Genomic DNA, 11234 nt, shown 5'->3' on the forward strand with positions numbered 1-11234 from the left:
TAAAATAACTTTCTTAGATTTCTGTCTTAACATCAGTTACTTAAGACTTCACACCAAAATTGAAAATTGCACTATTGTAAAAGATTTAACAGAAAAAAAATATATATATATATGCACACACACATATGTATACACATATATACATATATCTTTTATGCACATATATGTGTATTTTGTGCACACATGCATATATATACATATACATATGTATATGTGTAATATATACATATACATATGTATATGTGTAATATACACATATACGTGTAATATGTGTACATATACATATACATGTAATATGTGTATAAACATATATGTATATAGACATATATATGTGCATTTGTAATTTCCAGAGTATTTTATGCACATATGTTGTTTACAGTTTTTAATCATTAGAACGAGGCATGAGAACAATCGTATCAATATGATTTCATTCTATCATCTTTCCAAATATGAAATTTTGATTTATGAGCAAATTGTGATGTGAATTCTTCTAGTAATCACAAATGGTATCTTAGATATTTAGACTCAGGCCCCAGTTGACAATGAATGTCAGTTATCCAAGTAAGTTCTGAGCCTACAAAGGTTCAGGTTTTCAGCGTAGCTGGGCATATCAGTTTGAGAGAATGGAGACTGAGAGATTACCTTGGAGAGTGTTGTTGCTGTGTGTGCTGAGTTCCGACATTCTCTCCAAATGTGGATGACCGGAAAGAGGCTACCTGCTTAAGCCCAGAGAAAGGTGACTCACAAAGGTCACCTTGATCTGTGATTCATGGAGTTTGAAGGTAAGCCATCAAGAAGAAAGAAATTCTGCCAAAATTCTTTGGTAGGAAATTCACTGCTAGAATCTGTCAAGATAAATGATAGGTAAATATTTCTTATAGACCAGATAATTTGTCATTCAGGGAAGTGTCAGCCTGTAGTCAGTGTGAGTCCTGCTCAAGAGTATCATGTGTGTATACAGTGAGACTCAAAGAGTTTTCCATGAATGGGGCCCCTGAAAAATCAGACGCATACAGGGAGTAGTACTCAGGGGAAGGGTGACTGTAGCCCACGTCATAGCAGAGAGTCCAAGCAGAGGCGCCTCAGTGACACCACGAAACCTTAAAATAAGCTAGTAACTAGTAAAAGTCCATGCTAAAATCCTGCCAGAAGTAGTGAACGCAGATTCATTCTAGAGCAGCACCTCTATGTAAAAGTCTACCCTCTGACTATGCCCCCTTCTGTATTTCAATTTGAGAGGCTTTGCAAAAAGTCAAATGGAAAAGAGAGAACAAGCTGGTCATGCCTATTCACAGGCAACAGCCTGCCTGAAGCCAGTCTTACATGTCACAGTGAAGAGTTAAATCAAATGCATAGCTCTACATATCATAAAGTCAGGGCATTCTAATAGTATTTATGACACAGCACTCTCCAAGCAGTTATCACAGCACTCTCCAAGAGTGAACAGAAGAGTCATAGGCCTACCCAGATTTTCTTTTAGTGGCAAAAAAAAAAAAAAAAAGAAAAAGGAAAAGAAAAATCTTTCCTCTTTGAATAATGTTAAATGGTCCATAGGGACCAATAATGAGCAGATATATTAAAGGAATTTCACATGACATGTTTGCTCACCATTTAGGTGCCATTTGCATGAAGGAATTATGTCTTCTGGTTAAAGCAAGGTAGAACAAATTTCAAACATTAGAACAACTTATATAGCCTATGAAGATAGAATGAAACGAGAAAGAAAAAAAAAAAACACATAGAATTTTTTTTCATGTTGTCCTTCTCAGTATTACCATCTGGCAGCTATCCTGTGACAATTACTGTAGGAACAAGTGGCTCTTATCCCAGCAGTCATTGAAGCACACAATGAGTATTTAGAAGAAAGAGAATCTCCAATCATATGTAACACAGATGTCAGAAATGTAGAATGGTTGGATGGAGCTTTGTTTTTTTTTCCTCCAAAATTCGCAAGGCAAACAACACATTTTGCTCACTCTTCACTTTTGAGCACAATGATTAATCTAAATTAGTGTTTCTGTACCTCAGCACTGTTGACATTGTGAGCCAGATACTACAAGACTGCCCTGTGCCTTGTAGGGCATGTAGCAGCATCCCTGGCCTTTATATACTAGATTCTGGCACCAGCCTGCAATTGTGACAACTAAAATATTGCCAAGCGTCTCCCACACAGTACAACTGCCCCTCTCCCTCACCAACCTAAGAACCACTGGTCTAAAAATTCAGATCGCATATCAAAGTCTTGATTGGCAATCAAATTCTAACATACTTTACTTCATTTAGCATCTTTTAAAAACTCATGGTAATTCAACACAAAATGACATTGCTTGGTAAATCTCAGTTGGAAAGAACTGATACATTAGAGGAATGTTGAAAATCAAGAGACTTTGTTTCACTGAGACTACCAGGACTCTTAAAAGGCGGAGTAGTCTTTATCGTACTATTAAAATGTGCTGGATACGTTGATTACCTTGATTGTGGTGATGATATGATGGGTGTTTGTGTATGTTCAAACTCATCAAATTTTACATATTGAATATGTGTAGTTCTTTGTATATCAGTTATAACCCCATAAAGCTGTTAATTTAACAGTTTTATTAAAAGTGTCATGAAATTTGAAAAACACAGAATTACTTTTATAAACACATATTTCATTGAGTATTTAACACACTAAAAGCAGATAAATGGTGCTAATCCTAGCATAAATTTAGCAGAGTCAAGCATCTATCACCCCCAGATTACTTGAATGTCACTATAAATGACACCAGTCCTTCCTGCCACAATGCATTTTAGTTTCTTTAGATGCAGCTATAACAAAATCAATCTCTTGGGACAATCTGTTTTATTATCACTTTATAAAAATGATTTAGGTTACTACATATTAATAATCTCAATAATTTTATGAAAAAATGATTTAAATATACCTTGATTCAAATTGAATAAGCATGGTTCTAATTTGCATGACATTTTAACAATATTCAGATCATGTTTTATACTTTGTGGTATTTTAAACAAAATTAAACTTTTTAACTATAAAAATAACTGAATGTGTAGATTTTTTTAACTCCTAAAGTGGAAATGGGAAGTGTCAAGTTTTCTCCCAATTAGGCACCTGTTCTTGAGGTCATTTTTGTTCCTGATATCATAGTCATGATTATTCTATAAATTAGAAGGAAAAAACAGAATAGAAAGGGTATAGATCTAATAGTATATCATTATACCAATCCATTTTTAATCAAGAGAGACAGCCACTATTTTTATAGGTAATTTCTAATAAAAGAAAAATAGCTCAATGTTTAATGAGAAAATTTTAAGGGATCCTGGTTTATTGAAAAATTATTTTAAACTAGGAAGAAACATTTAATATAATTTTATTTACATTAAGTGCACATTTTCTTTTCCAGACTCGATTTCCTCAAGTGAGATCAAATATATTAAGATATTAAGTCATGTATCAGGTCAGCAAATGGTCAAGGCACAGTTAGTGCATGTACTGTACATTCCTGCATTCTTAATTGCTAACGTGAGTGTGAAGAAGAGTTTAAAGTGTGTAATGTGTATATTTTTCTTTGAATAAGAACACAGTGGTACAAACAAAAGGCAGGACAGTCATGTCTCTCCATGATGGAGATATATTCTGAAAAATGCATTGTTAGGCGATTTTGTCAACGTGGAAACATCATAGAATGTACTTACATAAACCTAGATGGTATAGACTACTACACACCTAGGCTATATGGTATAGCTTATTGCTTCTAGTCTACAAGCCTATACAGCATGAACTCTACTGAATCCTGTAGGCAATTGTAACACAGTGGTAAATACTTATGTAACTAAACATAGTAAAGGTACAGAAAACATATAGTATTACAATCTTATGGGATCATTGTTGTATAGGTAGGCTGTCGTTGACCAAATCACCTAATAAGGCACATGGTGTATATAAAGTTGTATCTTGATGGTCTTTAAAATTTTAATCTACAGCATCCAAGGAACAATTAAGTTATTAACAAAAAGTGATCTTATATAAAACTTTATTTTAAATTAAAAATGTTCAAACTCTCAATATCTGCTTTCATGGGTCAGAAAACTGACCCCTCACTCCCCCACAAAAAATGAATACTGGCCAGGCGTGGCGGCTCACACCTGTAATCCTGGCACTTTGGGAAGCCAAGGTGGGTGGATTGCTTGAGCTCAGGAGTTTGAGAATGCCGTGGGCAATATGGAAAAACCCTTTTTCTACTAAAAAGACAAAAAAATAGCCAGGCATGGTGGCTTATACCTGTAGTCTCAATTACTTGGGAGGCTGAGGTGGAAGGATGCCTTGAGCCCAGGAGGCAGAGGTTGCAGTGAGCCAGGATTGTGCCATGCACTCCAGCTTGAACCTGGAGAAAGAAAGAAAAAGAAAATAATAATTTACTGAGACCCTTTGAGTTAAACTGACTTTAATAAGGTTATTAAAGTCCATTTTAGCCAGGACTAGAAAGAATTCAGAGTCATTTGCCTTCTCCAAATGATTTCCCTATAATCACTATGCTGAATATGGTATTTTGAAATGACAGAAAAATGCTCAGTCACTTTAATTAAAAAAACTTGAAAACGTGCATTATGATGTGTACTAAAGTACAGGAGTAAACTGGAGGGGACATCAAACATTCACGGTTTATTTCTATGAGGTAATGTCTCTTGGCACACTTATTATATACTTTTTTTGAAACAGCTGATAAGTCTTCCAGTTCTTATGAACCTCACCTAAATATTCCACATGGAAAGTAAATGAATGACCAATGAATATGCAGTAATCATATTTTTAGATGCTTTTGTTTTTTGGTGGCATACACCAACACACAATGGATTACTGTGTAAATTAATAGAGAAGTCATTTAAAGGTAGAACAGATAATAAAGTGGTAAAGGGTGAAGTAAAAGACAATATAGTTCTGTATGAAACATTGTCATGGCAATGCAACAAAAGGACAAAAGAACAAGCTAAACTCACTTTCATTAAGCTCGTACAAAATTGTGTCACCAGACAAAGGCAGTGTTACAGACAAAAATTCAGGCTTAAATTAGACAATCACCATTCACCTCTGTGACAAGCCTTAAAGCTTATTTAATAAATTTGCAATGAAATATTTATAAACGGATACAATTCTAATTAACTGAGAGACATTTTACAAAGGAAAACTAATAACAGCTTCTAGACCGCACTTTTTCTATTCAACACTAAGATAAAACAAGAGAGAGTCCATTTTTATTTGGGAGAAAATATAATAGATGTTCAGCAATACCATAACTGACATAATCTAATGAGGAAAATGACCCATGGCCTTTTTCTTTAATCAAAATAATTGGTATGTTATTTTAGGCTTATTAGAACCAGACTCAAAAACACTTAACTTCTGTCTTGAAAACACACTGTGTGAGAAAGAAATGGTTTTAGAGACTAGAAATGGAATTGGAAAAATATGATACAGCTTTTCACCATAATACCACCAGTTAGCTATGGCCAGATCACACTAAACAAATTTTGCTCCATCTAATTACAGTGCTTGTTAATATAGAAAGCAGACTATACAGAAAAAAAAAATTAAATATAGAAAAAAGTTTTAAATTAGCCAGGCGTGGTGGCAGGCACTTGTAATCCCAGCTACGCGGGAAGCTGAGGCACTGGAATTGCTTGAACCCCGGAGGTGGAGGTTACAGTGAGCCAAGAACCATGGGCGAAAGAGTGAGACTCCATCTAAAAAAAAAAGGAAATAAAGGACAAAAGAAAAAAGTTTTGTTTGTATTAGTCCCAGTAAGAGTTGTTCTCACAGAAGGAAAACTGTGATTGAACATTTTGCAAATCAAATCAGGGAAGTACAAATATTGCAGTCTCCTTACTGAGAAGGTTGCATCACTTTTCCTGGTTTGATGCCTTCCACAGGCACTAAGAAATCAGATCCTATTTCTGGGCTTTTGGCTGCTAAGGTCTCAGCACCACCGCGAGTGACCCTGTTGGTCAGGATGGAATATAATCACTTGCTATTTTTCCCCAATGTTTCCTCATCCAGCAACGAGAACCATTCATGCACTCCTTGTCCAGAATTCCCTGTCTTCAATTCACATCATGTTTTCCTGTCTTGTCAGGGAAATTGACAAAAACAAATTTTTTAAAAAATTAGTCAGTGATTTGTGGTGATGAGTAAGCGTGAGTAGAACGTGTGCATACTCTTTTGCCAGGAAGACTTCTTAGGGGAGATGATTTTGATAAGAAATCTGAATAAAGGAAAGAAGAGAGTTGTATGAATATCTGCAGGGAAACAGTCTACACAGAAACAGTATTAAATCCAAGGACTCTGAGGCCTGAACTTGTCTAGTGTAGCAAGGAACATTAAGGAGTCCAGCATGGCTGCGTTGAAATAAACAATTGAAAAGGAAGTAGGAAAAATCAAAGGAATAACAGGAATAGGATAAGGGAAATTTGTAACAGCAAGTTATACAGTCATATAGGCTATTGTGAAGAATTTGGATTATACTCTGCATGTCGGAGGAAGTTCCTGGAAGATTTTTAAGGAGAGAAGTGGCATTATATAACTCTTCCATAAAAGAGTTTCTCAGTTCTAGAAGGAGAAAATATAATAGAGGAAGCAAGTGTGAATCAGATCAGGGGGTTGCAATAGGCCAGGTGAGAGAGATGATGATGACTGGGGCTACTGATAGAAATGGGAAGACAGACGTGGTAGAAATCCCAACATAGTTGGAAAACAGGACAAGATTTATTGCTGGGAGTCAGATATTTGAGAAGTTTGTGGAAAACCATTCTTCTATTAAGTTTCGGAGCTGAAATTAAAGCTGTTTCCCTCAGACCTGAGACCTATGTTCCTTCCACTATTCAGCGGTTTCCAACCCAGGGTGATCATTATCATCACATAGCAATATTTATGAATCATCAGTTTCTAAGTCCTGTCTCAATCCTATGGAATCACAGTATGTGGCAAAAGGGGTTGGGAAACTTTTTTTCCTAATATGCAACCATGTTTGCTTCCCACCTCATGAACCATGCAGTTGTAAGTATGATGAATGTGTGTACAGGTACAGCCTTAGCATTATAGAAAAATTACTGTGTTTGGGGAACGTGCCGAAAATTCCTGTGTCAGAGAATATTTCACAAAAGGAAAATGTAAGCAGGGCTTTGAAGCACAAATTGTAGTTTCTCAGTGAAGAATGGATCTAAAGAAGTATATTTCAGATGGAAATCACAGAAAGAATAACCTTAAACTCTGAATGGGGCAATTTTCTCTTTCAGCCTGGAACAAAGGAGAGAAAAATGAACGTGGGAAAATAATACATTTGTTTATAAAGATAAAGATAGATATTAAAGCAAGTTTAAATCTGCTGGTCTCAAATATCTCTGTAAAAGAGGATACGAAGTTGTTGACAATGAAGATTATAATGGATATTGGGTAAGATGTTTGAACAGAGAAGTGTTTGAGTCATGGCAGAGCAGAAACGAGAAAGTGACCAAAAAAAAAGAAAGAACCCACATGAAATTTCTGATAGTGCTTTGTAGTATGAATACATAGGATAAATTAGATATTCATCTAGCCAGCTGTGTGATTTTCTCTGTTGTACTCAGCAGCCTGGCATATGAAGAAGCAGTATTGAGAATTGATCCAAATTTAAGAATTTGTGGGTTTTAGAGGTGAAACATTCTAGGTAAAAACAATTAAATAATTTAATTTGATGTAAAAACAAATAAATTGCTTAAGCAATTTAATTAATTTTGTGAATGCCAACTTCCTTATCTGCACAAATGATCTAAACCTCAATTTATGCCATGAGGATTAAATTAATAAACTAATTGGGTTATTGTTGGTAAATGGTAGAAATCTAGAACTGGCAACCATTATTACTATTGTTGATGCTATGAAAGTATGTTAACTGGAATAAAGATAAATTATCAGAGTTCAGAAGACCAAGAATTATGAAGGTAGAGTTTTGAATATTTTTATGTAGAATCCTTGAAATATCAAAAATAATAGCAGGGAGTGTCATTGGTGAATTTGGAAAACTGACATGAAAAAAAAAGCTAACCTATATTTGTATCTTTCCAACCTGTGGGGATCATTTTACATCACAATCCTGCCACCTAAATAATGTGTTTGCTAGAACTTCTGGCTTTGAGTCATTCATAATTGCCTTTGATTTACATTTTGTATGAGCGCAGTGATCTGAGGTAAGACGTTTGCAAGGGTGAAGGATCAAACAAGGAGGGTTGTTGAAAACATTTTTGTTTGTTTTGTTTGTTCCCACACAGCCTATTTCCCTTCCCCTACCTCCTCTTCACGCTCTGATGCATTTTCAGTAGGTCTCCTGTCCCCACGCTCCACTGAAACTGCTCTTTACAGAAGTCACTAGTGACTACGTAGCCAAATCCAAATGACCAATTGGAGTTCTCACTTTCTTGATCTTTCAGCATTGACCAAGTCAACCACTACTTCTTGAGAACCTTCTTCTCACTCTCCAGGTTTTCCCCTACATCTCAGGCTTCTCTGTCAAATTCACACATTATAAATGCAACAAGCACTAAATGGTTACCTGGCAAATCATTTCTATCCTTGGACTCCTTAAATAAGTATAAGAAACATGATTTATTCCTATGTATATGGCTATTTCTGTCCCTTTCAAGATAGAGAAAATGTGAGTCTTAGTCTTGCTCCTCTTATATGACCATTTTTAAGTTTTGCAGAGTGTATGTGGACCTTTCTTTCCATGCAGTTTCTCCTTGGAGAGAAAGTGATCATCACCCAGAGATCATTAAGCATCATTTGTGGACTGACCTTCTCTAAATGTCTGTGCCCAGATTGTCTGCATCAAACTCTAGACTCACCAATCCAAAGGTGACTCACATATAGGTTAAACTTGTGTTAGAAACAAACAAGCAAACAAATGAAACACATTTAAGCTTTTATGTCAAACCCATCTTTTCCAACTTGAGTTTATGCTTCTAAGCTTGCTTTTAATCAGTTATGTATGATAAATTTATAAATTATAAATCATGTAATTCCATGAAGCCTCTAGACTATAATACCTTTAAAACACAGACATAATCATTTGCTTAAAACCTGTAAATAGCTTCCCATTGGATGTAAGATAAAGTCTAAACTCCCCAGGGACCCAGGGATTTCTCCACTACTTCCTTGATTTTTGGTTTGAATAGTTTCCTGTTGTACTCTTTTGAAAGGAGTGATGCCAGGAGACCTTCTGTTTTACCATTTTGTGGACATCACTCTCAAACTCTGTATAATATTTGATTACAATAATATTTATACTAAATTTTTATAGATAAAGTTTTACAGTGAAATCTCCAACTCAAAGGGGGAAATTCTATCAAATATTGTACATTTACAGTTGAAAATTGAACTCATTTTGGAATCTTCAAGCAAAATCACAATATAGTTTTTGATTTATAGAAACAGTGTAATTATAAAACGTCCAGTGAACATAGCTTTTCTTTCAAAATGGCAGAAAAAGGATCCGTTTGATTATAATAATCTATTCTGCCATTGGAATTTATTTTTTTAATATAATTATTTTTCCAATATTTAAAATTGGTTTTGTAATTAATGTAACACTTTTGAAATAGGCAATGATACTTCTCTGAAATGTTTGCGTATTATAAACGCCACGAATTTGCTGCAGATTTTTGTTTTTGTAACAGATAAGATCTTAATACATTTTTAAAAGTTAGTTTATGAAATTGTAAAATAATATACTCCAAATATACGTTTGTGACCTTCAAAACTGTTTTCCAAGGAGACTTTTTTAACTTTTCTTAAGTAAAAATATTTTTCCGAAAATAACGCATTATTCTTGCCACAGTGGGACGTTGTTAAGCTGTCAGTCATTGCCCACTGTATAACTAAAATTACATGTGAAAAATATTCATATTGTAATTTCATGTTTTTTTCTTGAACAAAGAAAATCTGATTGATTGCAATCATTTACACAGCCAGACAAGAAGAATATTTTTAAAAATTCAAATATATCATTTCAGGCTTCTATCTACAAAGCTTTGAGAAGTGAACTAAAATGAGAAATCCCATACTCTTTCTAGATTGCATAAAGCAGCTGTGAATTCAGATTCAACACTTCATCTTTCATTTTGATGTGGATTCTTTTGATCCCAGAAAGAAATATATTTATAATTTCCAAAAGAACTGTCTCTGAGGTAAGTGGTACCAAAATGTTGTTCTTAAGAGATTAAAAAAAAAAAATACAATGTCAGTGGTATTTGGTGGTAGATTGATGATGCATTGCACAAGAGTATAGAAACATCATTCCTATAACACTTGTAACATTATGGTTTAGGGACTATTTAACCTTTAACACAAATCATTTTTATTTTCTCGCTGGAATTTAAAGCACTTAATTTATATTGTATTTCTTTTGTTTCCCCTTTTCCCTGTACTATGTCCCTTGATAATTTTGTCTTTGGCAAACTGTAAAAAGAAAAGAATAAGGAACATGATAGCAAGACAAAACAAACTAGCAAAAGATGAAGAACCAATTTCCTCAGAAGATACATTTTAATGTAAATGAACTTAAGTCCCTACCAAAAAATACTTTTTAAAGTTAGAAATAAATTGACTTTATGTTTTTTCTGATGAGTTACGCCAGATAAACCTAGAAGTAAATACTAACAAATAGACAGTATGAAAAATAAACACATTGGCAGCAGTAAGTTTTATTCTGGCATTTTCCCTATTCAATGTTGCGGAATTATTAGAATTATTTGAAAGCACATCACTGATAGCATGTAAAGAGAAAGCAGAAAACTATGTAATTCTGAAAATAAAGGAGAGTCTAGAAGATCATTTTATTTCATAAATATTCTGTCATCAGTGACAAATTTTGAGTCTTCATGTTCTATATTTGATGGAGATGTGTACATTCCTACATAGCTCTTCAGAAGTGTTTGCACATGGATTAGACTTAACATGACTTTTCTTTGCACCCTGACAAAATAATAATGTAGTTGGTACACAGTGCCAAAGAGAAATGTAAAGAATAAAGTGTTTCGAGTTCTATTGGGACAATAAAAATGATTTGTATTAAAGGTTAAATAGTCCCTGAACTATAATGTTACAAGTTTTATGGGAACGATGTCTCTATATGCTAGTGCAATGCATCATCAGTTCACTTCCAAACACCATGACATTGTGTTTTTCTATTTCTGTAGAACAGTAC

At 34.4% G+C, this 11234-nt stretch overlaps 1 long non-coding RNA gene across 1 annotated transcript in view; it reads right to left on the minus strand.

The window, feature by feature from the left end:
• The window catches only part of LOC126954530 (uncharacterized), a 29436-nt gene extending 19234 nt beyond the window's left edge, over positions 1 to 10202 (minus strand). Inside the window, exons 1-2 of the long non-coding RNA XR_007725632.1 lie at positions 10093 to 10202; positions 4283 to 4385 (exon numbers count right to left, since the gene is read on the minus strand). This is a non-coding gene — a long non-coding RNA (uncharacterized LOC126954530). The remainder of the gene's footprint in view (positions 1 to 4282; positions 4386 to 10092) is intronic.
• Positions 10203 to 11234: the final 1032 nt, after the last annotated feature.

Source organism: Macaca thibetana, chromosome 5, assembly GCF_024542745.1.
Source record: "Macaca thibetana thibetana isolate TM-01 chromosome 5, ASM2454274v1, whole genome shotgun sequence".
Taxonomy (NCBI): Eukaryota; Metazoa; Chordata; class Mammalia; order Primates; family Cercopithecidae; genus Macaca; species Macaca thibetana.